Below are 27,342 nucleotides of genomic sequence, written 5' to 3'. Positions count from 1 at the left end.
CTTGACCTGCTGCCCCTCCTCGGGCAAGCAAGCAAGAAAAAAACCAATAAGACCAGACCGATTCAGACCTGAAGCCATGTTTATAACTGTTTTTAGAACATGTGCTTACACCGTGCTTATACAAATCGGAAAGTCATCATGTGATATTTGAAATTGTCAGCCTGTCTACAAGTGATGCTTTCGCTGAAAACTGCTGAGGTTGGGAGCACTTTTGCGTCTTCCCATCATCTGGCAAACGTGCAAGGTCCACACAGTGTGAGGCTTTTAATTGAGCTTTGGGCATGCAGCCTATTCCACCAAGAAGTTGTCTGTTACTCAGGCTGTCTGAAACCGCCAGTAAGCCTCTAACCTGGCACATAAAAAGGAAAAGGGCCAACCTGCCTTTGGCTGATAACATTACTTCTACAGTATACTCTGAACTCTGAATCCATCTGAAAATGAAAGCACTCAGGGTATGCTTTCCAGTTGCCATAGCAGCAGCCAAAACCGCTTCATTCTTCAGTCTGATCATGCAGAAATGTTCACCTGGCTTGAAGAGTTGTTTTGCTACATAAACCTGCAAGTTCACAGTTTGGAAATTACAAAACATATTTGACCTGGGAAGATGGATTATGCCTTCAATGTGAGTGGTCCTCTTCATGGCGTGTGACTGCAAATGAGAAACAGGCAGAACTCCAGCACAGCACTTTGTGATCAATGTTGTTGTTGCATATCTGTGACGCTCTTATCGTCTCTTCAATTATTTCCAGAGCTGTGTTGACAAAACAACACTGAAAAACCCAAAAAAATCTCTCTTAAAAAAGACACATCAAACAGCAGGCAAACATTCGGCAATGGTTCAGTCGCAGTCCTTGTTTAGTTTTGTAGTTGAGGGTATGCACAGCACATGTTGAGTGTTTCCAAGCCAACATTGTGAAGGCTGAATCCTCACTCCAGTCCTGTGAGCACAGAGCAAGCACATAAGACAGACCACACTCTTATCCATCTCTCTCAGTCGGTCTGTAGACCGTCAGGGCGTCACAGATGGTGCACTCAGTGATCATGGCAGTGATCTGCGCTCCTGATTAGCACACCTACTGAACAGAGCCGTCTGCTCCATCTCTAGCAGCACCTACACTATGATACAGTATATTATATGAAATTAAGATGATTTTCTCACTACTTAAGTATTTGAATTAATGTGGATTAAATACTATGACAACTCTTTGTAGTATATGAGATCGGCTCCAACCTCTTTCTCAAGCAGTCGAGAAAATGGGTGCATACGAATGCATGTGTACTGTAGTCTACAAGTGCAAATATCATCATTTATTAGTGAGGACTAAGTTTTGAATGAACACCTTCAAACAAAATTGATTTGTATATTTATATGAATTCTGACTATATATAAGTGGTGCATGAAATATACTGGAATCTGAACAAAACCGCAAAAAAAATGTCTCATCTTTCGCCTGTCAGCTTAGAAGTCTAATTAATCATGTGCACCCACCACCAATCAATAAGCTATTTTCCCAGGTCACTTTCAGCCTGTGCTTGATTGCTGTTTGGAGTGTGTACACAGCTGACGGTTAATACAGGGGCAAACATGAGCTTGAAAATGAATTCATTAAGATAAACACATCGTTTCTTCGTAAAGCGTGTAGGCATGGTAACTGCTTTGGTTGCACTTGGAGACACGCTGTTGTTGCACAGCCAATAGTAGCAGTGTAGCAGTGACATGCAGTGAGGGTCATAGCTGGTCAATATGTTGGAGCGTTGGAGCGTGAGGTCGATAGGCGGATCGGCGCAGCGTCTGCAGTAATGCGGTCGCTATACCGGACCGTCGTGGTGAAGAGAGAGTTGAGCCGGAAGGCAAAGCTCTCAATTTACCGATCGATCTATGTTCCCACCCTCACCTATGGTCATGAGCTTTGGGTCATGACCGAAAGAACGAGATCGCGGATACAAGCAGCTGAAATGAGTTTTCTTCGTAGGGTAGCGGGACTCACCCTAAGAGACAGGGTGAGGAGCTTGGTTATCCGAGAGGAGCTCAGAGTAGAGCCACTGCTCCTTCACATCGAGAGGAGCCAGCTGAGGTGGCTCGGGCATCTAGTCCGGATGCCTCCCGGACGCCTCCCTGGTGAGGTGTTTTGGGCATGCCCAGCCGGGAGAAGGCCCCGGGGAAGACCTAGGACACGCTGGAGGGATTATGTCTCACAGCTGGCCTGGGAACGCCTCGGTGTCCTCCCGGTGGAGCTGGAGGAGGTGGTCGGGGACCGGGAAGTCTGGGCTTCCCTACTGAGACTGCTGCCCCCGCGACCCGGACCCGGATAAGCGGAGGAAAATGGAATGGAATGGAAAACACTCCTATTTATTTATCTATTGTTTTAATTAACTGAAAACATTTTTGGTCTTACTTTTCATGTGTATATAAAGTACATGCGCCCTATCCTCCAGCAAAAGTTCTGATACTTTGTCTGTCTGATCATGCCCTGGTGAGCTTGGGTACCGTATTTAATCCTCCATCTTGGCAGTCACATTCATTCATTCATTCAGCAGAGCATGAACATATCTTCATTGCATTTGACTTGCTACTCTCCCCTCCTCTGTAGAAGGACGGCAATGACAAGTACCCCCTCACTCACTCATTCAAAACCAAAGACGTAGTTATACATCTTTGATAAACCCAAACGCCCGATCCCAACAATGTTTTTATACGTTTTTTTGCGCAAGAGGCAAAACGAGGTGATGATGCAACGCCCCGCTAATACATTTCACTTCAAGATAAATTTCAAGGTGGCAGAAGTGCATTTGGTAAGAGCTCGGCAGAGATAGTGTGTATGGGAAAAACACACATGACAGGAAGGAGGAAATAAGAGAGCGTGGATGAGTGTAGCGTGCAGAAGGTTACGCAGTGTAGGGAAATTTTAACGCATGCACACGCGAGCACACACGTGCACACACATAGTTTTGTGAAAACTGTAAACAGTTCAGGGTGTTATATTTGTAAATAAATTGTTATTTTGATGTAAAACAACCCCTTCTTTGTGTTGTTCATGTTGTTATAGTTGTTTACGTATTTGAGCTGTCATAAAAGTAAATAAATGTTCGTGTCAAAGTGAAAGTTATGCTTGAAATGTATCTTTTCACAAAAAGCTGTTGTTCTCCCTTTTCTAGTTGGGAACTGGTATTTTCCTGAAACGTATCTATGTTCTACTGCTGATTACTAAAGAACGGGAAAAGGAATAGAAACTAACTTTTTTTTTCTGATGAAGGATGGGAGTCTAATCTTTTTTTTGGTTGGTTCCATGTTTATGTAGCCACAGAACACAATATTCTGTGTGCCTTGAAAGCTCAGTCAAAATCGTCTAAAATGTCCGGTACTGAAAAATGGCTGGGATTGAATGACTTAAAAGAATACTGATGAAAATATAACCTCATTGATAAAAATAATCACCGCTTTAATGAAGAGAACCTGTACCCGAAAAAACAAAAATTAGATGGCTGATCATTTCCTTCAACAGAAACTTGGCTGTCAGAGAGAAGGTTTTTGAGGAAGCACTCAGGCCAGTGGCGGCAACGTGTTCCCCCTAATCCTGTTACGCCAACAAGTAGGTTTAATTTCCAGAAAACAAGCTTTTTCCTCCTATGGACTTATTACAAAGAGAAGCCGAGCTGACCATTCACTTGCACACCAACCCGTAACAAGCAGTAAGACTCTAAATGCCTTTTAAGGAGTGTCCTTCTGGCCAGTAGCTTCCACACACATCTTGGGGTCAGCCCTTCAGGACCACTCATGCAAAAAGGCCTGTCGCACAACACAGCTAATCCCGCGGTGGAAAATGTCGCTGGGACCCGCCTCACAGCAAGAGATGAAGGGCACACCAATAACTGAGACAACGTACTGATTGTGTGTGTGCGTCTTTGTGTGGCGGGAGGTTTGGCCATGTCTGTGAAGACAGGTCGTCAAAAGGCTAACCTTTCATGCTTTCATTATCATTCCCAGTCAGTAGCCACATAAAGGTAACAATGTAATCGAATTGAGACAAGGTGTGTGGGCCAACAATATTGTTAAACCATATTTTGCAAGGTTGTGTCTACACTACGAATTTTTTTAATGAGAAAAAGTAGTAACCTTTCAGCATTATAGACCGTTTATTTAACGTCTCTACTTTTCACAATAATGGGAACCCTCTAACTATAATTTTCTCAGGGAATCTTTTGATAGCCAATTAGTTCATGTCAGTTGTCATAGCCTGCAGGCACAAAGTTGTTAAATACCAGGAGCCACACCCCCATGCAGGTTTCCCTTCTCAATCAATTATGTGTTTCGCATTCACACCAGTGTCTTTCCATCTTTCCGTGATAAACAGAACATAAAATTACAAGTTCCCCGAGAAATGTAGCAGAATCATAAGGGTAAATTATCATATATGCTCCAGAACACAGTATCTCACAACAGTGGTACACCTAGTCCAGTACAGCTTGTATGGATTTACTAGCCACTAAATATTACTTACCACACTGCCATTATTGTCTGACAGTCGTAGATAGTGGTGGTAGTGTCATGGTCATGGTCTGGGGCTGCGTGAGTACTGCCAGCACTGTGGAATTGTGGTTCATTGAGGGAAGCATGAATTCCTACATGTTGTGTGACATTTTGAAGCAGAGCATAATGTCCTCCATTTGGAAACCGGGTCGCACAGCAGTTTTCTAAAATGCTAACAAGCCAAAAACACCTCCAAGATGATAAATGCATTGCTGAGGAAGTTGAAGGTGAGGATGATGGAGTGGTCAAGTATATTTTCAGACCTGAATCCAACTGAGCAACTACAGGGTATCCTCAGGCGGAAGGTGGACGAGCACAAGGCGTCTAACATCCACCTCGTCGTGGAGTGGAAGAGGATTCCAGTAACAACCTGTGTAGGGCTGGTGAATTCCACACCCAAGAGGGTTAAGGCAGTGCTAGATAACAATAGTACCAACACAAAATATTGACACTTGGTGCAGAATTTTAACACGTGTACTTGTGTTGGCAGCTATTTAGACAGTAAAGGCTGTGTGTTGAGTTATTTTCACAGGACAATAAATCTATACCCAGACTACTCCTAACAACAAAAGGTAATTCGTAACACCATAAACCGGGGACCACCTGAATATGTAAAAAGGTATCCTTAAATTACTTCACTATTTTTAAAATAAAACAAAATAAAAATCAAATCAAATTAACGTTACCTTCTCGGGGGCAGGATCTTGAGCTAATGATCAGGGGACATCAAATGTATCCAATGCTTTGGTTGAACATATACTGTATGAATATTTCATCCCAACACATCAATTTGTTGCTACGTGGAAACAATGCACCCAGGAAGGAAGTTCCGGTAAAGCTTAAAATGACCGAAGTACGGCAAAATATTGTAAGTATTGGAGGTGTTTTAACTCATTTAATACCAAAGACATAGTTCTATGTTTTTATTAACTCGAACGGCCTGTCCCAACAATGTATTTATACGTCTTTTCCATTTCTTTTGTGTGAGAGGCAAAAAGAGAGCCTATTCCTCACACCCAGGAAGCAATGTTGTCGCTAGTAAGTCTCACTGTTACGTAATTCTGATGTTTAAAGTCCTTTCCTTTCCAATAAACAATAGCATTGGGAGTTAAGACGAAAATTTCCATCATCTGAGTTCAATAGGCGCACATTTGTCTTATGGACAGTTTAAATCATACAATGACATTAGATTATGTTCCACAGGTTGGCCAGCATGTCACTGGGGGGTTACCTTGATTTGAATGCTTGACACATCATCAATACAAAGCAGCTTGGTGCCCAATTGTTGAAAGTCTAACAGTACACACACAGATAACAAATAATTACTTGCAATCACTAAAGGCTGCCTGCCCTTTTGCTTGCAGTGACTTTATTTCATATTTCTTATACTGGTAACATTTACAAACGTATAGTCAGAGCATTAAATATCTAAATATCTAGGGCTCGCAATGACTTAATTTCCATTTGTTTTCGGTTTTGTCCACTATGACTTTAGCTGCATCCAAACATTGCTTCATACCAAAACCTTGTTTGTTTACACTACCCTTTAGTCAGGAATGTGGACTGTATACTGAGTAGCAATAACTTGAGCTGTATAACTTCATAACTTCGAACCAACAACTAGAGCAGGGGGATGTTAAAAACATGTGCTGAATTCACAGGGAGTGCTAAAAACATGCATGCAAGAACCAGGGGTTATATGTCTGGAGAGCATCTGCTTTGTTTTCATATTTCTTATGTTATGTACTGTCTGGATTGAATGCAGTCCCAGATCACAGCACCATCAGTTCATGTTTTGTATTCCATGTCATGACACGGGAACCCTTATAAATGCATTAAGAGCCGGCAGCATTACCATTTTGGAGACATCTGAATAGAGGCATTTGTTCCTCTTCCTGTGCCTCCCTCAAAGGCTCCATTAAAAGGAGGTTTAAGATTGCTCTGTTTTGAACTTAGTGAAGTTTGGGGACCACAGTGGGCTCAATTGACAACAGAATTTCCTAGAAACTATTGTTTTGTGCTGTTATTGCACAATTTGACCCAATTATATAATTTCTATGTAGTCTCATTGAAGCACAACTTCTCTTGAAGCTGGCATGCAGTCGTCCCTCGCAATGTCCGTTTGATTATGGCTCCCTCGCTTTTAAGGTCAGTTTTTCAGTAATTCATTCATTAATAGTCAACGTTTCGTGGTCGAGTACGGTCTATTATTACTCAAAACATATTGAAATACAAGTGATATTTAGTATTCTGGTCACTAGGCGGCAGTAATGACACAAAACATTGATGGGCTATTACCTTACATTACATTACCATAACACTGCATAAAGTCAGCCATGGCATGTCCGACATGATAGATTGAAAAAAAAGTTCTCCCTTTCTGTGTGGAAGAGGTCAATTTTTGGCTTCTTAAGTTTAGAAGAAATAAATTTGAAGCTAACTGGTTAGCTCGCTGCAGCCGAGCTGCGCAATGTGGTGTAATAATAGGTGTGAAAAGGTGACTATAGGCGTGTTATTTCATGTCTAAAGGGTTCTAATAATGGTAAAGAACATATTTAGAAATTCATAAACAGGTTTTCTATGCTATAACTATGAAAATATTGTATTTATTAACATTGACTCCTATATTGCGGAAATTGATTTATCGAGGTCGGGTCTGGAATCAGTTAACCGCTATAAACGAGGGATGACTGTAATCCACTTTTATTTATATACAGTCAAACCTGTCTTAGCGGCCACCTTTATAGAATGGGCACCTGCCTATAGCAGCCACTGAAAAATCCCTAACTTCCATGTTATAGACCCTGTGTATAGCAGTCACCTGTCCAATGCGGCCAGCGGCCACCCATTTTGTCTCCCTTGGTCAATATCTGACCGCATATAGCGGCCAAATTACCAACTCAAGTAGAAGCTTCATGCACGAAAAAGTTTTGTTTTTCAATCAATGAAGCCGTCGTGTGTAGACTTTAATTACTGAGTCCGAGCTCAGTCACAATCATTCACAAGATCCACACAAACTGTCAGTTGTTCCACATAAAAAAGCCGTCTTCTTTTGAGCCTTCGAAGATTTTAGCACTCATCTCACAAAGAGTGTTATGTTACCTTTGGAATCAGTAAATCCATGATATGTATTCATCATCTGTGCCCCATTGTAATGTTGTCATTGTTTATTATTCTGTGTAACAATTTGTCATTCCAAAAGTAGGTATTGCTGGACTGAAATGATCAGAGTGCATGCAAAATGGCCGTGGTTTCCCTAACAGGTGAATATATCGTATATAGAAGTAAAATACGGCCATTGGTCAGACATTGAAGGTAACGTGACACGCCTTGTGACATGATTTCAACAGACAGACGAGAATCAGTGAGTTGGGTGAACAATAGTGTAAATACCTTATGTTGTGATTTGGTTGCTACCCACTGAGGTAATGGTGATGGATTTTCCTGCAAGACAGAATTAAAAAAAAAAAATGTTTGGATCAAACTAAATCAATGTCATTCAGACTCCAACTGGAGGCAACACTAGGTATTCCGACCACTTGCTTATACGGGTGATTAATTCCAAGGATGATGGGTATTGATCGGCATCAGGTAGGACAGAGCATAGCCACTAGGCTGATAATCATTTGTGTGTGTGCCTTTGTACCACCCTCTAATTAGACTCAAAAGGCAAAACATAAATCATGATCTATCTTCTGACATCCATCCATCCATTTTCTATGCCGCTTATCCTAATTAGGGTCGCGGGGGTATGGGTATGCTGGAGCCTATCCCAGCTGGCTTCGGGCGAGAGGTGGGGTACACCCTGGACTGGTCGCCAGCCAATCGTACCTTCTGACAAATTCAGACAATTACTTGATATTCAGCTTTTTTACTGTGGGTTGCACTAATTGCTACTAGTTGTTGGAGAGATGCTAGTCGGCTTTCTGACTAGTGTAGAGTAAGGGTGGGAGAATAAAATTGTCCGAATTGATTTATTAATGTCAATAATCGCCTAATAAATACTAAGCCTGTCACAATAACTGATAAATCTATTAACCGAACAATAGAAAAAAAACATATTACATTTTTATGACAATATCGGTGTGCCGATATTATCGGACATCCTTATTAAGAACTATGGATTGCGCCTGTGTAGAGCAATGGTTGTTGTATCTGAACCCTCCGCCCTACAATGTACTGTAAATGTAGAGCAATGTAAAACTCTGACCACGTCCGGAGACAACTCAGATTTTAGTATGACCCAACCACCCCCAACCTCAGCTCAGGGGTACAGTCACTCCATGATATTACAATTAGTATAATAAAATAGTTTGCAAGTTTGCATTTGTATAATTCTACAAAATGAGTTTGTAGAGTAAACAAAGAACCCAATTTATAGTTATTTTGCGTGCAGTGAGAATTAATTAGCCTTTGTCGTGACATGGACAACAGGGAGGCACACTGAATTAATTCCAACAGTGATAAAAGGTGAATGTACCACAAGGTCTAGGGGCACATGAGTTCAATTAGTCAACACATATTGATTTGTAAAGTGTACATTTGGAGGAGGGACCAATGAACCTAATACCCCAAAAAGGTCCAGCAAAATGACTCGAGGCTCTACAGAGGGTTCATTTGGATGGCTGAAAATCTATACTGTGTCGATTGAACCAAAATGGGGTTAGTTGGTATGCCCGGCTCTGTATGCAAGTGGAAAAAGATGTCCATGTAAGCTTTTCACACTGTCTGAATAAATAAACAAATGTGCTACATATGCAATGTGCTGACTCTTTACTGATTTTCCAAATATTGCATTTTAATACGTTCCAAAGGAAAAGAGGTAATACATCTTTCTCGTTGCAGACATTTAACTTTGCGCCTTTTGATGCTGAAATATTTTATTCCAAATGTGCTGATGAGGCTATTTCAAATCTAAAACGCAATTCAGAGTCCACTGACTCCATATCCAAAGCCCATCAATTTTACCAAGCCCATCCCCCAGTTCAACACCACTTCCTCTGGGTCTAACCACCCCCGCCCCCTCGACTCAATACTGGAATGCCATGTTTTGCTGCAGTTAAGTGAAGATAAATGAGAACAAATTCCCCAATTAGTGTCCTTTGTTGATTCAAGAGTGGTTTAAAGTGGCTGTTGCTACTAATGTGTTAGGTTTCATGTCTACTACTCAGCAAAGCGCTGCGCTTTAAAGCAGGATATGAACTGTGAATGCCCTTCTTCTGAATGATTTCATGTGTTCACACCATGAAGTCTCAGATGAGTCCTCTGAATGTGTCGAGGCAGCAGTACAGGGACAGCCATTACTGTCCAAAGCAGTGTAGCACTAATGATGATGGCTGTGGACTTGCTGTGGTGTGCATTCTGGGTACCAGAGACTGTAGCGCATGTGAGACTAAGCGTTCCTCAGCATGCTCTTTTAGATGTTGTCTTGTTGCTTTTACCTCTTGCTGTGAGAAAACACAACCTTTTCAACATTCAACAGAGACTAGATGAGCAAATTAAAGCTAATTCTGCTTGTGAACCTGCTTCGAGCCTCAATTTTGGCTTTAGGACATTACAGTGTTGCAAGGAAACGTTTTGATTCAATTTTAAACACATACACAGTGTTCCTTCATTTATCGTGGGGGACAGGTTCCCAAAATACCCCGCAATAAGTGAAATCCGCAAAATAACCAACTTTGTTTGCAATTATTAGACATGACCCGTCACTATACACTCAACATTTTCTCTCGTTTAAACACTCTCAAAGTTCAAATTTTATTTGAATTTTAATCATCAATTTACTAAGTTGGACACAAGAAATTATTAAGTGACTCACACGTATTCACTTCCCTGACCGTGCCTCGTCCTGGCGCCATTCGGCTGTAGCGTTTTTGTATCCTTGTTAAAACATATTGCCGTCATCCTCCTCCTCATCCTACTCCTTGAACCACAGATTCATTTAGTCGGTTAGCTTCTTCTTCTATTGTTTATTGGCTCTTAGCAAGCAGCTCACACAGTTAGCTAGTTTGCTAGTGACTATTGATCACAACAGGAAACAGCATGAAGGAGACTGATTAACAATAGTCTACAGCCAATCAGGACGCAGAATACAATGGGTGGGTTCTCCCTTAGCCAATGACTGTTGTGGCTCTATATTTAGCCAGCTATTGTCTATCGTGGGTTCCTACTATGCTCGATAGGCAAGTAAACACATACTGAGACAACATGAGTATACCACACCCTCTACTGGTAGCAGGAGGAAATACAGTAACAGACACATACAACAGAGCACCGATAGATTGCTCTAATACACCACAAGGATGCAGAACACAATCGGCGTTCATACGTTTAAAAAAAAATATGCAAAAATCTGCGAACCCGCAAAATGTCAACCGTGATGTAGCGAGGGAACACTGGGGTGGCACGGCTCAGGTGGTAGAGTGGCCATCTCTCAACCTGAAGTTTGCGGGATCGATCCTCAGTCCTCCCGTGATTGTGTCGAAATATCCCTGGGCAAGATACTGAAGCCCCTCTTCTGCGTCATCAGTAGGTAAATGTGCTGACGATGCCTTGGAGTTAGAAAAGCGTTATACAAGTGAAAGTCCATCTACCATATCTTACATTCTGAGGGGGTTTCACAGTTTCAAGTTGGAGAGATGATATATTTTAAATATTATGTCTACATTACAGTGCGTTAAAAATGCACCTATTGATGTAGATCCATATCCTGTTGATGCAGATCCATTCGTGTATTTTTTGGTTTACGTCAAATACATTTTGCCTCACGTTAGTGTACAATATGGCACACATCTCGTGCTATTAATTCACTGCAGTCCTTGATTTTGACTGACAGCAGCCAGATGAGAGAGCAGAGTCGCCCCCCACCCCGTTATTTTCCCCCTTTACATTGCTATTTCCCCATAATGCGAGGAAGTCACCAAGATTCGAAGTTAGGCAACGGTCAGAGCAGACCTGAAGTCTCTTCCGGAGTGAATTATTTCACAGCGATTAAATTCTCCAGCTATTATCTCACTACATCCTAAGTAAAGTACATAACCCCAGGGTTATTGAGTTCTGTTCGTTCATCGATCCATTAAATCATATCACCCTTGTGAGAGGGGTAGCTTGGTAGTTAGCCCAGTACGATGACAGCAGACAGCGTTGCTAAAATCATATAAATGGATATCAGACCCAAATGAGCTTTCCGTTTCAAAGACCAGCATCTGCCACTGATGTTAATTTATCCCTTTCATTCGTCATTTGCTTCCTGCGTATAAAACTATAATTGTAAAACTATAATGAGTTTTTCGTGTTAACATTTTGGATTTGCATTATTTCTTATGGGATAAAGTATGTTTTGGTTTGCGTCAGACCTTCTGGAAAAGATTAATGACTCTACCATCCTTTAATCCATCCCTCTTGTATGCTGCTTATCTTCACTAGGGTCGGGGGTATGCTGGAGCCTATCCCAGCTGACTTTGGGTGAGAGGCGGGGTACACCCTGGACTGATCGCCAGCCAATCGTAGATGACTGTACTTCTAACTGGATCATTCTTTACTACTCGGTCGTGTGGCAAATGAGAGGAATCATGTTGCATGACTGTTCAATAAACTACGTCAAAGTTTGCTCCAAAGAACGCAGTGTGTTCTATCATGAGCAGCTGAAGAGTCGGGCCTTGGCCTGCCCTTCTCAGAATTACACAATGCACAGGGTTAATAGCCAAGCTTCCGGCACACTTTGGAGCCCTGCTGAGATTCTTTTCCTCTGCAGGTGGTAAAGGGAAAGAGAGGCTCAAGTGATAAAGAGGCCTTCATGTGGTTTTAATGACACTGGGCACTACACAGGAGAGACAGATCTTTCACCTTCAAACCCTCCAACCTCCTCCACTGGCGAACCACAGGAAGCGGTACAGCCATCTGTAACTTTGCTTTGGGGAGTAAGGGACCTCTTTCTGCTTGTGGATATGATCCCAATGTTTCAAAGGCAGGTGAGTTATACGACGCAGCATACCGAAAGAGCCTATAAAGCACCAGCTCAACAAGAACACACGCCCATGGGGAGTGAAACCTGTGAACAGACCTTCATGATTTGCCTTCATCCATCACAATTCCATGCAAACCATGTCTCAGCTGTGGCAAGTGCAAGGAAGGGGTTACTGAGGTGTAAAATGTTTTTAAAGAGCAGGTATGACTTTGCTAGTTATTGGGGAGGGCAGACAGCCATGAACTCAACAACTGTTAGAGGTGACAGGCCTCAACATAACCGCATCAATTATTTCTCTTTCTGAAGGGATCTCTGAAAGCACTCGGAGACAGACTGTCACTCCAAGAACACCATGCCCCTAATTATTTATTGTGCCCCCCACTGAGCCTGCAGACACTTGACTGTTTTTTGAAAGAATAAATTACAGAGGTGACATCAGTGTCACGTTAAACAGGTGTTACTACCTTTCCAGTGACATTGGGTGTATGCTCAGGATCAAAACCACATGCTATTCATACCAGGGAAGTGAATTTGTTCGTATCAGGCAGTGAAACGCTTTCACATTTCACACACAGCTTTGGCTCCAATTTCACCAACCTGCTCTCTCTCTTGGGAAGGTGAACAAAATGGACGAAACATCAAACATGAATTCAGCAGCCACAACAGTGCACACTTTAACAAAAACATCAACTTTGTAGAGCTTGGTGGTAAAAAGCCAGTAGTGTTAATTCAAGTCACTACTGTGCTGTGAGAAAAGCTGGCAAATGTCATCTGACCCACCACAAGTTTATCAGTTATGGTTTTGGTTCTTCTTAAACTGAGCAGCTTTACTTAATGTTGCGTTTGCAGTTTCTCCTTCTGCATCTCTTCTTGCTCTTCTGTGTTATTCACTTCCCTTCTCACCTCTTTCGTCTGTCTCCATTTCCAATGTTTAGCGCCTGGAATGGCTGAGCAGCATCACGTGCCTTGGCTCAACTCACATGCAAATGCTCAGTGGGTTTCCTGATGCGACAAACCAGTCCCAAAACGTCTAAATAAGCTGCGTCAGTCAAAATACAGATGCCCCCCCCCAAAATTATGAAATCTGTTTATTTTTTCCCAAATTCCTTTTTATCTGTTTTATTTTTTTAGAATTCCATTTTTTACCTTTTTTACTTACTTTACCAGCATAGAGTGCGTTCTATTAGGGTTGCTGAGTAAAATGTCCATGAATGAAATACAAAAATCCTTACATTTATTGATGCAATACATCATCGGCCCATTTTGTCCAGTAATGGATGCAGCTTGGCTAACTTTTCTGATGGGATGTCAGCCGCAGCACATATTGCTACTAATCTTCAAGCGCTCGTGATTAAGGAAGATGTAGTCACAACACTTGTGTGACGTGAGCCCAAGCATGATACAATTGTCCTCATGTGAGTGCGTCCTCACAAGGCTTAGCAAACACCGAGAAAAAAATCACGAAACAAGGAATACAATTTTTTACACGTTCATATTCTCTGCCTCTTCATACAACTAATCATTCAGCAGCAATAAAACATCGTCTGCAGGTCTCACCTAAGTTGTCAAACATTGCTTGACTATTCAATGAAACTAAGTTTGACTGTTCACTGAATATTCATCCAGCTGCTTTCATCATGTAAGAGAATTACAGGCAGAGTCATTGTCACAGCTCTGTCACTCTTTGAAGCAGTCAATCACGGAGCCATGAAGTCAATTTAAATGCAAATGTGACAACAAACTTTCCACAGAAGTATTTCGAAGAGGTGCGGGGCACTTTGGTGAATGGGTGCCCTGCCATCCATGCCAGGAAGATGACACACTCACACTGCCCCAGGCTCACGACACGTCAGACGAAATCCACACTGAAGGAAGCATCGATACGAGACACACGCACAGACTGATTGGAGAGTTTCCAGGCTGAAGCCGAAAATATCAAAAGTTTGTTTTCACTTGAATCAACTCGATTGATTTGTTTTTGTTTCTTCAAAGCCAACACTTAAAGGCTTTAAGCCATTTCAAATTGGCAATGCTTCCACAACAAAAATGTTTAAAACTGTTCACAGAAAGGGTCTGAGCAAAACAAGGGCAAAAAAACGAAAACAAGATCATTGCAGATCAAATCAACCCTACCGTATTAGTGTACATGAAAAAGATGCTTTGTGTTCTGTTCATATTCTGTTCATAACTAAAACCAATAGTATTTAGCTGATACTACTTAATCGTATCTAAAATAGTTATTCACTTTAATCAACTAAATGTTTCCAGTCTGCATTTTTAAGTCTAAATTCAAACCGGAATGAGAAGATTCCAGAAGAAGCATTACAGATTCTAGATATCGCTTGCAAGAAACACAGATTCAAGAATGAGCATGACAAACCAGCAGAATAGATCTAATTTGAGGGTACTTTTCGTTTAAATTTTGCAACCACGCTCAATAGAAAAGGCCAATAAATGGTGGATCCGGATATAAATTATATATGACCTATATTGCTCCTGGAATAAGATCAAAAGACCTCAACCTTGATGCTTTTAGTCCGATTAAAATGTATTGTAGTCTGTTTGCTTTGCTAGTGCAGTTCATTTGGTGTGAAAGCAGTCCAGGAACAAACTGGGGGACTGAGGCCCTCTGAGAAAGAGGTCTCGGTCTGCCCACCTGCGGACTCTCGTCCTGAGTGAGGCAAGTGTGAGCGCCGACGCCCCAATGGACCAAAACACAGGATGTGATGTCAGCAAATGCAAGCTAACCAGGAGATGCATAGCAACCTCCAACAGAAAGAAGAGTGAAAATGATCCAAAACAATAGTAAATGTAATCCCAGAGGCGTAAATACAGTGGTTAAACATAGAGGTCTTTTGCTAATTACAGTTCGGTGACGTAGTCACAAACGCTGTTTTCTTGCAGCATCTCCTGAAAACTTTATGACAAATTTATACAATGTATATCATCTTTGTGACATGTCTACTGGTAAAATACCAGCTGGTAAAAAAATCTGCCATTAAAAGGAAAGTCCTACGAGCCTACGTAACCTGGGTCACGTCACATATGCCGTTCAATCGTAAACCAGATGCCACTGAATCGAGTATTGTTTATACATTTTGTTGTATAAAATCACTTGAGTGCTGGACAACAAGTGTGAACACATCCTTAGACTAATCAGAAGTCTACTGTAAACAACCACAAATTCATAGAATGACCTCCAAGATGCCATACAAATATAATCTGTGAGATGCATACCTTCCACCCCCTCAAAAAGAATGTTCCATTTGGAAACTAATTAGGTCACATTAGTCAGTCGTAGTTCATGGCCAATGGCCTGTTCCACTCATAAAAATGAAGAGGCTGTCTGCTAAGTAGATGAATGAATTTGGATCTGGCCCAGTTTGGCACGACTGTTTCATTCATCAGTTGCCCGATGTCGGGCGGATTACACTGACCAAGATACATGATGAAGTTTGGCTCTTAGTCGGAGATGCTTAAAGATGCTTTCCTAAGGTTTTTAGATGCTTACTGATGTTGGAAAAAGTGCTTAAGGAAAGTTCAAGGAGATAATTTTGCATCTAAGAAGCTCTGCAGTGAACTTAGCGCATGCTGCAATCGTGCACCAAATGGTCAGCATTCTGCTGCAGAGCCTGACTAGCAGCTTTATGTTGTTAGCTTGATACAATCCTCTCTGCCCACTGGGATGAAGGGATTAGATCAACTGTTGTTCATGATTTCACAAATCAATTAAATGAGTCAATAGGACTGCTGTTACAGAAAACAAAAAACAGATTGCCGATTTGATTCAGGTGTTAGCCCAATTAACAAATTGGCCACACAGCTGGCCAGCCTTTTGGTTTCATCATTCTAATCAAGCTTGACATGCTTTCTAATCTTTACTTGCTGCGTTAGACCCGCATATCTCATTGGGAAAATAAACAGGTACCATAGCGGGGCCACATGTTCACACCAAATCAACAGATCTGTGCCGGCTTGGGGCTCCCAGCCATCTACTTACAGCACCCATGAGAGCCCCACATGGAGTAATGAGGTCCCTGGGGAAGCCTGTGGGCATACAACTGACCTTGTCATACAGACACCTACGACACACCTCCTGGAAGACCCACTGTCACAGCACCTCAGGAATATAATAACTCACACACATGACAAAGCACAGACAATAGGAGTTTGTAAAATGTGACATTTTCTGTTGAAAGCAATGCTTGACAATAGGGGGGGTTAGGGCGCCGCCCAGCCTGTCTCACATGAAGAGGAAGAAGAGAAGTGTCACATAAAATATTTGTTTAAACACAAGCTATATATTATACCGGGGGCCTGGGGGCGTAGCCCGTGAAAAGAATACCCCCCAAGTAAGCTCCATGTGTCCTAAAAGGCAACCGGGGCCGGAAGCTGTCAGGTGGCCAATACAATTCATAGGAGAACGCACGGGCACAGAATCTGCACCCACAACCCGGAAGGCATAAGAGTTCCAGTTCCTGGAAAAAGATGTTTGTAGTTGTAGTTGGAGGAATGACTTCTGCATCCTTCCTCTAAAACTGACACCATTCCACAGAAGAACCCGACCAGCCGGACCAACCATCCACATAACACAACAATCCCAACACAGAGGGAGAAATAAAACACTTTTTTTTTTTAAAGCTGGCATCGGGAGACGACTTGGCTGACTGTTTGTGAAGAGGCCAGCGTGTTGTTTTGTTTTGTTTTCCCTGCCTCCTGTTTCAGCTGCCAGGAATGGATCAAGGGTGAATTGAATCAGGTATAATGGATTTTTCGAAAAAAGCAAAATAGCACAAACAGAGTAGCAGCAGGCAAAGAAAATGCGATGCTCCTTGTTCGGTAAAGCAATGTTCGGTAATCTGGTAATGGGAATATCGCTGTGTAGCATCATGAAGGCGACACTGGGATCTCGCGACATAATGAAAAGGTTGACAAAAATGGACACTTTATTTGAATTGTTAAACCTCGTCTGATGTGAGCATGCATGGCCCTGGCCCTGTGACGCATCCTAGTGGTGAGAAGGGGTAATAGCACATCTGAAACGAAACTGACTTGCAGTATGATGGCGACAACTCTGGCGTAGGCTCCAGCTCCCCACGACTCCTGAGAGGATGAGCTTTAGAAAATGGATAGATGATGGCGTAATTGTCTTACACACTTCAACAAATATTAAGCTCAAACAGTATTTAACTACGGTAGTCCCTCGTTTATTGCAGTTAATTGGTTCCCGACCAGTCTATGATAAGTGAATATCAGCGAAGTAGGATTCTGTCTTTATAAATGGAATAATTTCGTAGTTATGTCATGGAAAACCTGTTTACCACCTTCTAAATAGTTTATTTCTATTGTCACCTTCACATTTGTATTGCCCAATACAGTAGACATAATCAGAGAAAATACGCTATTTAAGACATAAATAAAACGTGTGTGTCACAGTAAATGTGTTCTGTGTGGATGACAGGAAGTGATGTCGGGGTTTCAGAGTTGAGTTTTAGCTTGATGTGAGTTACAGCCACAACAGTAGCCTGTGTTATTATTTGCTGATGATTATTATTGTTATTATTTTTATTTACCCGCAAGGAAGCCTGTCTATCAAGTCTGGTGCTTGTCTCATTGAAAGATTACTGACACCTAGTGACCACTGTAGAACACTACATTCACATTTTGAATGCGTCTTCTTCAAGGCCTATATTTGTATTTTAGTACATGTAGCCATTTTTATGCTTGAAAGTGCTTAATTTATTTATTTATGCTTACTTTGCTTCAATATGCACATTTTTGACTAACAATAGGCTGTATTCAACCAAAAATGGATTTATTAATTAGTATAGTTTTGAAAAACAGTGATAGAGTGAAGCCGCAATATGGCGAGGGACAACTGTATTCAAGTATTTCATTATGTTAATTATGTAATTTGCCAAATAATGTTCCATCCTTTTGAATGGAATACGTTTTAAAAATGTTACTTATTCTTCGTCTGTGAAAGAGCCCAAGCAATTTCATCAGAAGACTGTGAGGACAATATGAGGCGTTTCAATTCGGTCCGAGTTCGTCCTTCTTGCCCCCTGCCTGTCACATGTGTCCTCCCTCATCGTGGGTGCCCTTCTCTTCCTGGTCCCAAGGGTCCTTCTGGAACCTTATCCATGAAGCCATACACAATACCCTTCACGGGACACAAAGCCAGTAATACCGTGCTCCTCAGTTCTATTCTTCAGATTTGTCACTGTTATTTGAAAGCTCTTTGTTCGCCTTACTGCTGTATGCATGACTTGTCCCAAAGCCAACCTGCAATTGAAATGGAAATTGTCTGGCTTTACCAGTGACTTTAGGGCTACAACTTTGTACTCATCTGGGCATAGCTGTCATGTTTGTTGTTCCTCGGAGAATCTGGTGGTTGTGCACACCAACGTTTTTTTACATGAGAATCGCATTTCAGGGCTGCATGAATGTCCAGTGCTGTCATGCCACTGTTATAAGTCGGAACAGTAAGACTATAAAATAAGCCTGGGGTACGGGCAAAAGGCACATGGAAAGGAAATGTAAAATATTTATTCTTTTTTTGACCTCTGGCAAGCTGCAAGCTGTGTACCAAGCAATACAAAACACCACGCTGCATGAAAACATTCTCTGTACCACAAGAGAAGGACGATCACACACCAAACGTGCCCTCAGTTAGGCGTGCATGCACATTGGCATGACCAGCCACTAACCTTCTACGCTTCTACTGGGGCACAAAGCGCTGAACATGTGAAATAACATTGAACTCACTGCCAGTTTGTCCTTCAGTAGGAACTTCTCTGATCAATTGTGCATGTAGCGCATGCAGCCATTGATCACATTCACCTAGTGCCCCCATTACACAGCGATGTGGTAAATAAGGCAATATATACTGTAGATATATAAATATATATTCTGATGGCGAGCACCTTGAATCTCTCCATTTCGTCTCTTCTATCTTTTTCTGACACCCTTCTAGGTCGACCACTCTGGTATCGCAAACATGCAGGAGATAAATTTGCACATTTCCAGAAAGCCGGCATGGAAATGAATATTTCATCTCACCAAACATTCTTCCACAGCACAGCGGCGAAAGTATGCCTTTGCAGGCGTGGTTGGTGATTATCATGAAAAAACGCGGTTCAAACACGGTGAGGCGCTGAGGCACTCCCAGCCTGCAGTGGGGTGCACGGGTCGTCACTCACAGCGCCGAAGCACGAGCTGAACCTCAATTATGGTCTAGCTATTTGCTCGGCACCACCTGTCACCTGATATGTCTTCCAATCATCAGGAATACTTTTAACAGCTCCAAACCCCCAGGTTTCAGTACGATGGTCTCGTCATGAATTTTAAACAGCATCGTTGCATCAAGACTCATTTTTCCATTTTAGTTATTTTTTTACGTCCTTCCTATCGTCTTGATAGGCTGATAACAAGGACACGTAATGGAATATTAGTGTGATACCTCAAATACCTGCTGCTCACCGATGGCAGTGTAGTGTTTTTCATCTCGAAAAGCCATCTCATAGTCCTGAGATACTTCTGATTCTGTTCAACACACACCACAGCAGCGAATTACATTACTGATGTAGATAAGAGATGCACACTCAACAGCACTTGTATCATCTAATGCGAGCTGACAACATAATAACGTCGTCCTTCATTGTGTCTGGAGTAAGATAGCAGTTTTTATATAAGCTGTATATTGACAGCACAACATGTGGTGTTGAATAGGACAACATTATTGTGACATCAGTGTAACGTAGATGATTAACGATTATATCTCATAAATCAATGCCATAATACGGACGCACTTTTTTTTTCTTCAAAAACTTTAAACAAACTGAGCTCGTAGAGCTCTGCCCTAACCAATTATATTCTGTCAGGTATTTGATAGTTTTAATTTCACCTTCGTATGACCCTTTGGATGATTATATGCTTCCAACGTTGTGGGATCACTTTGGGGAAGGCTTTTTCTGTTCAGATAGCACGGTCCATAAAGGCAAGGTTAGATGAGTTTGGTATTAAAGAACTTTCACAGAAACCTGAACCCCGCTCATCAAACACATTTGGAAAGCAACGCAACAGGTGATGGTGAACCAGCAGGCCCCGTCTCAGGTCAATGCATGGGTCCAATGTTCTTCTGGATGAAATTCCAAAAGACACAACCCGACATTTTCCTAAAAGAATGAGAGCTGCAATATTTGATTTTCTTCCAGTCTCACTTCCTCGAGGTGTACTGGTGAAAAACAGATTTTACTACAGAGTGGGACCTCGGTTAGCGTACGCCCCAGTAAGCGTATGTATAAAAAATATATGCAAACATTTTGCCTCAGTTACTGTAATTTCCCAGTCAGCGTACAATACACGTTATTAATACACTGCGCGAGGCCAACCGTGTTCATAATGTATTTTTATTACAAAACGTCACTGTCAGCTTCATGTTAGCATGGAAACCAGAACCGGAAGCACATGTCCCCCAGGTTGTTAGCACGTCTATGGCGTCGTCAGCGGTTGACTCTGTAGTTCTTCGCTAACAACGCAGTTACGCCACAAGTAACTGTATATTTAGTATCTGCTTTTCTTGTTGATCACGGCTGTAAAATAATCCACAATGGAGCCAAAGAAAGCTGCAAGTGCCTGCATTTTGATAAACGTATTGAATTCAGGAAATAACTCATCGCAAAACACAAAGGTGGTGTCCCTGAGGATCTCTGCTTTGTAAACACTCAGTCTTCACCCAAGGTAGAGGTGACGTTAAATGTTATTTATCCCTTTCATTGGTCATTGATATGCATTTCCAAATGTTTTCAGCATGTAAAACTAGAAGAAAGTGCTTTGTTGGTGTCTGGAATGGATTCATTGGATTTTTTCTGATGGGAAGAATGTATTTGTTTAGAATTTGTTTTGTTTGAGTCGGACGGGACATTCTGGAACAGATTCATGATGCTAACCGAGATTCCACTGTACTGTGCTAAATGCTAACAAATATATCAAAATGTTATATCAAAAGGTTTGCTTATCGGTGAGTCGTAACATTCACTACCACAACACGAGATGTGTCTGCCAGTATCACAGACCACTAAGGTAGGTTACCCTGTGTTGCCATGGCAATAGCAGACACAGATGCCCGTCTTACAAGTCAGTGGAACATCCACATCACACTGAAACTATCTAAAATAAAATAGCTATACATTATGTATATATATATATATATATATATAATAGTAAAACAAGCTATACAGTGTATTTGTCCTTCTTACCATCCTTCTTACCACCTATTGTCATGCACGTGTACTGTTAAAAGCTTTGTCCGGGACAGTCCAATCTGCCAACTGAGAAGGGAATCTGTGCGTTTCTCTCTTTCTTCCTAGCACAACACAGTGCACACAACGGTAATCAAAGTGCAACAGGTGTGTCTGTTTGAACAGGTGAAGCCTGCATTTATCCACATATCCTCAATGCACGGCCACCATCAGAGGGAGCCACTTTGTGCAAATCACAAAGCAAGACAGTAAGGTGTGTTTGGAACAATCCTGCCTGTGTCTCCGTGTGCATTTCACAGCGGATGAAAGAGCTCCTGTGATGCAACACAGTGGAAAACCTCACCCGTGTAGGAGGAAGTTAGTTCTCTAATGCAATGTTTTCCTGACACCGGAGGAAACATTTCATGTGCATTCACAGTCAACCGAGTGCACCAACAGCTTAGATATGAAAAACGAGGTTGTCTCCCATTACAAAGAATGTCCTGCTTGCTGCATTTTGTGATCTAACTGATTAAAAGCATGAAAAAGGTCCATGAAATGCATCAGGTTGGAGCTGCATATTAAGAGGCGAGGGACTGGCTGACATGGGAGATGGTCAACACTTCGCTTGTCCAATTACTGGCTCTTGATCAAATTGTTTGGTGAGAAGCATTCGACCTACTTCTGGACACAAAGCACCACTTCCCTGAATACTGAGAGGCTGAGGACCATGCGTGATGACAAAGGCCATTACAAGCTCTTGTCTTTGGCCTAGAAAATGAGATTCAGGCGACTTACCTGCTAATGAATGTCTGAGGGTGCTGCTGTATATTTGGTGGGACCATAACTAGGATCTGCTCCAGCTGAAGAGCAGCTTGAGATGATTACATTAATTCATGTCACTCTGACCTTCAGAGGGTCAGTAGCAAAAGCACTACCAGATTCATTAGATTTCTATTACATTCATGGTTTCCGGTACATGTAATTGATCGTGGCAGTGCGCCACTACAAAATAAAAGCCACCACACCTTAAAAATGATGTTTTTTTTAAACTTAAAAACAATTTTAAGTCATATATTGTATGGATTGATATATATATGCTATATACCAGCATATATAGATTATTATTTATGCACATATTGACCACAATTAGCATCTAGCTAGCTAGTTTTTGTCCCACGGGCGAGCTACGATCATCATCACAACCTACTTAGCTTCTCACAACCTAGTGTCACTTAACAATCTTGCTCTCTTGTTATCATTCTACAAAACACTAGTTGTGTGTGGAAGTTGTGCAACAGAAACACGTAGTGTGTACAGCTTTAGACAGTGATGCCATCACAGGGGTCTCCAACGGGTCACGTCACAGCTGATGTTGAGTAGTCCACCAAAGAATATTTGCTTCACCTCTTAGTTTCTTTCTAAGTGTTCTATTCAAACATGACGCCTGTGTTGTATTTAATGGTAAATGAGCACACTGAGTGGAGATGTGCGTTGTAAACAAAGTGCCATTTAAAATGTCGGCAGTGCTCTCAGCAACTTTGCCATTAAATTAACAGTTTTACAATGTTTTTATAAATTTGTAAATGTAATAAATCAATAAATAAGCCATAAAAAATTGCTCATGAAAAACAATTGCAGACACAGCAGCGGCACGACTGTGGTGGTACCCTGGCCTCCCATGCAGCCCACCGCCACAGCTTCAAAAAAATCCTAGGGGAAACCCTGAGCCATGAACAATACGTGAAAACCACCAAAAAGTATATGTTGGTACATTATATTGTTGTTTTTTTCTACAACAACATCATAATGACAAAGCACACCAACACTGAAAATCTGTTTGTACACCAGTTCCACACGTTCTGAGGAATTAGCATTTTGTGTAAATATTCATATTGAGGGATTCACTGTGTTAACCACGTGAGATGCATCTGGTCTATAAATTCATCAGGTGCACAACAGTTCACACACAACCCCCATCAATTACACAAAGCTATAAGTAACAAGCGCCGCACCAATCCTCTATCATGTGTTTTTAATCACACTCGCTCAGGTCTCATCAGTCACATTCACACTGGGAGCATTGCAGGGGATGTGTAGCTTCTAACATTTCTTCCTCTTGCTGACCAACTTACCGTTTCACATTGTTATGACAAATCTGTGTTAGTTCATGATATTCACCCCCACGGAAGACAAGTTTCATTCCTGCTGCTCATTAACATCTGGTGTGAGGGATGATTATTGTATTATGGGGAGTGTAAATGAGACACTCTACAGGGGTGGGTGATTATAGTTATCATTTCAGCTCATAGCAATTTTACAATGCAAAATATTTCAATTGTCTTTTTTATAATATAAATATCAATTTGAGGTAATGATGAACAAAAATTCACTGTGGATCTTTCAGTTGACTTATTTTATAGTTCTACATGTGAGCACTTGGCAAACCAAACAGGTGCTAAATACTAGCAGAGCTGCAGCAGGTACAAAGCAACTAACTACAACTAACTTACTCGTGAGAAAATGTCACTTTGATGAAAGCTTTTTCGTACACATTCTCTTTTGAAAATCATCTTTTTTTGCAACTCACCTTCAGGTGCACGTCAAGGCAGCGCTCCACAAAGTTGGCTACAATCCCCAAAGCCAAGGAGAACAGATGGATGTGCAGTGCGTTGCGCTCAGCTCGCAGTGAGTTGGTCTGCGCCGTGGACCAACCACCCCTCCTCCTCCCGTGGATGCTGCTTGTGACGCTCCCCCAGTCCCTGGAAGAAGAAAAAAAGTAATAGCAGTTTCTTCCTCCGCCTCCACAAAGGCAGACTCAAATAAAAGCGGGGACCCTGTCGCCGTCAATGGGTTTTTAGAAAAACCCCATGGCAACGCAGAAAAAGCGGCGCGCAACTTCCCCACGTCGTGACCGGGTTAAAGCGCCTCCCCTGCCCCCCAAAACAGTGACGGCGACGTTACTCTCCGTGCAGCTCCGGAATGAGCAGGTTTTATTGGGGGGAGTTGCATGGAGGGGAGCACGAAACTCATCAAACCTGGACAAGGATTAAGGGTGCGGTTGCATTGAATAATGAACTCATTGCAATATCTGCCAATTTGCAAAGGTAACAACACCCAGTCTCGTGTCAGAGTATGGGGTGCCAAATCTAAAAATTAAATCACACTTTTTGAATATTTAGTTGACTTTTCTCCTTTTTAAGTAATAATTTTTTTCACCTTTGAGGTAGAAAATAAATAGTGAACCTAAAGGTTAAATCTAAATGTTATTTTTAAATAAAAATGTTAAATATATACATACATATTGGCTGGCGACCAGTCCAGGGTGTACCCCGCCTGTCGCCCGAAGTCAGCTGGGATAGGCTCCAGCATGCCCCCGCGACCCTAATGAGGATGAAGCGGTATAGAAAATGGATGGATGGATATACATACATGTTAAATATAAATATGCATATGAAATCTAAATCTAAATGTTATTTTTAAATAAAAAATGTAAAAATATATATATATATAAATGTTAAATATAAATATACATATGAAATCTAAATGTTAAAGGCATTGAATTTCTCCTACTTGGATCGGACCGGCCATATGATGCTTCCTCCTCACTTCATTCACAGCACAGCTGCTGTGTGTGCTGAGAGGCGTGGCCTATTTGCATATTTCATATTTCACTATATTACATATAGTTCAATATTTAATATCTTAATTTAGCATTTCCATTTATATTTGGATATAAATGTATATTTAGTTTTAACATTTATATGTCATTAGAGTCAACATTTATTTTTAACATTTACATTTAAATGTAACATTTATATTTAACGTGTATATATAACACTTTACATTCAACATTTAGACTTAGCATTTAGATTTACCATTTTGATTCATCATTTCATTTCTACCTCAAATGTGAAAAAAATGAGTTAAATGTGCAAAAAGTGAGCTAAATATTCCAAAATACATGAGCAATGTGACTGGAAGTTCACATCTGACCCCACATGTCAGAGTGGCGTGACATTAATAATATGTTGATGTGGTAATAGTTTGCAGTGGTCCGGGATGCAAACTCTCTCTGCATGCAGCCGCCCCACTCCCGCCCCCACACTCAGTCAGGACCCAGCCTGTCACGTTCACAGACAGGTGGAAATCACAAAACTCTTTAAAACTACACAAAACTGCCAGGTCACCACAGTATCCTTGAGCACGTTGAAGGATCTGCTCCTATGAAAGGACATCACAAACATTGCATTTTACTCTGCCACCACAGATATGTGGTCCAGCTCAAATATGACCCCATACATTAGTTTAACAATACACTACATAACTGCGTGTGTGTGTGGTTTTTATTGGGAGTGTTGTTTTTCTGAACAAAGACAGGGTCTATTTTTTTTATTGTTTTTGGTTATGATTGTGATTTTTGAAGTGCAATTTTTGCTAAAGAGACTGAGAGTCCATTTTATTTTAATAGATTTTTGTCTTTTTTTTGTGTAATCTATCATGTTTGTTTAATTTATTTTAAAGCTCTTAACATTCCAATTACAATGGTAAATCCTCTTGAGAAATTAAAGTTTATTGATAGACAGCACATTTGCGCCTTTGTTTTTGTAAAGAATGAAACTTTCTTGAAATATGTGCTAAAATGTGTACAGTAACTTAAAAAACTCAAACAATAATACTTGCAATGGCAATTTGCATCACTTTGTATTTACACATGCGCGTGTGCATGCATGTTGGGGGTGGAGGTGTTGACAGCTCGATGTGGGATGCGGGGTACATTTTTGGCTACTTGGAAGGAGGTCGTGATGTTACGCTGACTTTGAAATCCCCTGATTTAGACAAACCGTTGAAAGGAGGTGAAGCATGGCTGATATATCAGACCCATCCACCTGCTAAACAGACTAGATTAGAAAATACAGTAAAATACAGTAAAAAATACAGTAAAATCAAAATAGCCTTGTGAATGAAAGATAAATGTGTCTCAGAATATACAGTATATTCCACAGAATGTACAGCTAGCAGTGTTAGGTCAGATTGTAGGTAAGCTCCCTGAGCTGAATCAATGTCCAACTCGATATTTTTGAAGCAGATACGATCACCATGGAAACCTCTAAGTGTAGCTAGATCTTCACATCTAATCAAGATCCACTAATGGAACTCTTATCAGCTAAATGAGATCAGCCAATTAATCATGCTGCTTCTCAGGCTACAGAGTTTCCCAAACATGCTAAATGTTTCAGTTTGTAACTATTCTTTTGAACAATGCATTAATTGAAATAATGTTTTTTGTCATGTATTAACAAAACTTGTCCCTTATGCTGTGTTTTAATGTACACAGTGGAACCTAGGTTAGTGTACGCCACATTTGTTAGCGTATTTTTCAGTTTACATAAAAATGTCGCCTCTGTTCGCATACATTTCCTGGTTAGTGTACAAAATGGGGCTTGTCTTGTCTTGTCCAACAATCCAACATATTTTATCACAAACCGTCCCCATTTGCATGAAAATTGGAAATGGCAGTCATTGTACTCCAGCACCGTCGCCCGCCTGAGACGTCATCAGCGGTTGACTCTGTAGTTTTTCAGAAATAACTCATTGCAAAACAT

The 27,342-nt window shown here is 41.3% G+C and overlaps 1 protein-coding gene across 13 annotated transcripts in view; it reads right to left on the bottom strand.

Annotated features, from left to right (window-relative positions):
- chl1b (cell adhesion molecule L1-like b) overlaps positions 1–24,664 on the bottom strand; it is an 85,676-nt gene extending 61,012 nt beyond the window's left edge. For 5 of the 13 annotated variants that reach the window (XM_054784177.1, XM_054784184.1, XM_054784183.1 and 2 more), the window contains exons 1-2: positions 24,327–24,663; positions 7,922–7,972 (exon numbers count right to left, since the gene is read on the bottom strand). The gene's annotated coding sequence lies outside the window, so the exon portion shown is untranslated. Of the gene's footprint in view, positions 1–596; positions 940–7,921; positions 7,973–24,326 lie in introns of those variants that run through there. The other 8 variants (XR_008572210.1, XR_008572209.1, XM_054784187.1 and 5 more) reach the window with 4 other exon arrangements.
- Between the last annotated feature and the right edge of the window lie 2,678 nt (positions 24,665–27,342).

Source organism: Dunckerocampus dactyliophorus, chromosome 8, assembly GCF_027744805.1.
Source record: "Dunckerocampus dactyliophorus isolate RoL2022-P2 chromosome 8, RoL_Ddac_1.1, whole genome shotgun sequence".
Lineage (NCBI taxonomy): Eukaryota > Metazoa > Chordata > Actinopteri > Syngnathiformes > Syngnathidae > Dunckerocampus > Dunckerocampus dactyliophorus.
This window is presented reverse-complemented; position numbering and strand designations above follow the sequence as displayed.